The 2,909-nt window shown below is 33.1% G+C and overlaps 1 non-coding gene across 1 annotated transcript; it reads right to left on the reverse strand.

Annotated features, from left to right (window-relative positions):
• Window positions 1-1,599: 1,599 nt before the first annotated feature.
• On the reverse strand, window positions 1,600-1,706 carry LOC121204243 (small nucleolar RNA R71). Its single transcript, XR_005899172.1, has one exon. It is a non-coding gene; the product is annotated as a small nucleolar RNA R71 (small nucleolar RNA).
• Between the last annotated feature and the right edge of the window lie 1,203 nt (window positions 1,707-2,909).

Raw genomic sequence — 2,909 nt, forward strand, 5'->3', positions numbered from 1 at the left:
GAGGCATTAGCAAAGGAGCAACTAAATGATCGGAGAAAAACATCTTCATTCGGAGTTCGCGAGACTACCGATTTGAACAGATTTTATTCTTCCTTTACTTTTTTATTTTGATTTAGTCATGTTTGCAATGTGTTTTATGATCTTGTCATCAACAATAGTAGCTTAAATTTTTTGAGCTAGGATGATTGCAGTTATTCAATGAAGTTTGTTTAAATCATGTTTATAGTGTGTGTCTCAGTTGATCATGTTTTCAATTAAATCCAAGTATGCATTTCATTCATACATGATTGGATGCATTTGAATTAGCTGAGCGATCCTGATCAGACTACGACTAATGGGCACAATAATTGAAAAGCGCATGCTTAATTTAGACCTGATCTGACTAAATTAAATGTTCTTAATAACTTTGATAAGCTTTATTATCTTGCATAGTTTTTAGATTTATTTGACTAAATTGTTTCAAACCTGATCCGTCCTTGTTCCTTCACATGAATTCTAAGAAACCCTTAGTTTAATATGGTCAGTAAAATGTATATTTCACTAAGTAAAAGATTCCGAAATGACTTAATTTGGTTTCTAAACTCATGAATGATTGAGTTGTCATAGTATGTTTTTCTGAACATTGTTAAGCATGAGAAAAATAAACTAAGTTGAATAGTGAAATTATCTTAGCATATTCATGTTATTGATCGTTAAATTTTGTGTTTTTACTGCTAAACTCATTTTATTTATCTCATCTAATACTTTGTATTTAGATTAAATTTGATTAGGGATCATCTTGCATTTGGATAATTCAATTTAGCTTAACCATCATCACTCAAAATATTTTTATCACCAAATTGTTAACTTTAATTTTACAATTAATTGATTAACATACACAGTCCTTCTGGAGACGATAACTCTTTTACTTACTTTATTGCTTGATAACGACTGTGTACACCAGCACAAATTTGGGCATTACAAGTTTTTTGCGCCATTTCTTGGGACTGTTGCCTTAATCAGTTTTTTTGTAAAATTATTCTTTACAGTTTGGATTTTATTTCATTTTTATCTAACTTTTAACTTTACTAATTGATTATTTATTCTTTATTTTTTTGAATTATTTTTAGGTGTTTATGAGCATAAATCGAATCATCGATTTATGTGAACGTTTAGACAAAGAAGATACGAAAGATCAGCTTAAAAAACAAGTCAAGATGGACCTTGGAAATCAGAATGATGGACAAGGTAATAGAGTCGATCATGTGCACAATCCAATCCTTATTGTTGACGACAGGGATATTGCCATAAGACAGTACATTATGTCATTCTCAATGAATCAAATTCGGGAATTAGGAGACCATAAATTGAGGCACTGCAATTTGAATTGAAATCAGTGATGTTTCAAATGTTCCAAATGGTGGGCTAGTTTAGTGGAATACCAACGAAAGATCCACACCTTCACCTTTAATTATTCATGGAGGTGAGTGATTCTTTTAAGATAGCTAGCGAGATTGAGTAAGAGCATGACTTAATTCATTTCCCCCAAGTTTAATATCAACTTGGCAAGAATTAGCAAAATAGTTTTTTGTTAAGTATTTTTCACCAAGCAAAAACGCTAAGTTGCGAAATGAGATAACCACTTTTTCACAATTGGATGATGAATCCTTGTACAAGGCATGGGAAAGATTCAAGGAATTACTTTGTAGGTTTCCTCATTATGGGATTCCACATTGCATCCAGTTGGAAACGTTTTATAACAGTCTTAATGCACACACAAGATTGATGGTAGATGCTTCTACGAATGATGCTCTCTTGTCTAAATTTTATAATAAGGCTTGCGAAATCATTAAGAGGATGGTTGTTAACAACTATCAATAGCCAACAAATCGAGCAACTTCAGGAAGACGAGTAGCCGAAGTGTACGAAGTGGACACATTAGCATCACTCTTAGCTTAGGTATCTTCTATTTCTTCAATGTTGAAACAGTTTACCACTAATGGTTTAAATAATTTTGCAGCCCAACCACCGAGTCAATTTGAGTTTATTTCCTGCATATATTATTGAGATGGCCATTATTTTGAGAATTGTCTATCAAATCCCGAATCAGTATATTACGTAAGGAATCAACGCAAAAATAGAAGTTGGACTGGACAATGACCACAGCCCAACTTCTACAATCCTTCGTTGCGTAATCATCCAAATTTTTCTTGGAGTAACCAAGGAAATGGACTAAACAACATCTACATGCAGCATATACCCAACAAATCCCAAAGGTTCAACTAACAAGCTCCAAAACCACCTCAAGTCGAGTTATTTAATAGTTTAGAGAACTTGTTGAAGGTGTATATGGTGAAGGATGATGCATTAATCTAAAGCCAAGCAGCAACACTAAAAAATTTGGAGAGCCAAATGGGTCAGTTAACTAAAGACCTTCATAACGGACCACAAGGAAACTTGCCGAGTGATACAAAAAATCCAAGAAAATTGGGTAAAGAACATTGCAAGGTAGTAGCTTTACAAATTAGTAAGTCTTTGGATCCCAAGATAGTTGTGATTGAAGATGAACCTGTTGAGAAGAGAAGAAGGAAAGTCAATCAATAGTTGAAATTCCTACACCAGAAGAGCCAGAACTTACAAATTCTGATGAGGTCAAATCTAACCCAATAAATTCTGAAAAACTAACATATTCTTTATATGCAAATTTATCTCTTTAAAAAAGTTGTCTAGTCCAACCTAAAGTTTTATCACCTCTATATCCTCAAAAGTTCCAACCAAATAAGTATAAACAGAAGGTGCAATTCAATAAATTTTCAGGTGTTCTAAAGCAATTGCATATCAACATCCTATTGGTGGAGGTTTTAGAGCAAACGCCCAAATATGAGAAGTTCATGAAGGACATTCTGTCAAAGAAGAATAAACTCAGTGAG

This window comes from Gossypium hirsutum, chromosome A07 (genome assembly GCF_007990345.1).
Source record: "Gossypium hirsutum isolate 1008001.06 chromosome A07, Gossypium_hirsutum_v2.1, whole genome shotgun sequence".
Lineage (NCBI taxonomy): Eukaryota > Viridiplantae > Streptophyta > Magnoliopsida > Malvales > Malvaceae > Gossypium > Gossypium hirsutum.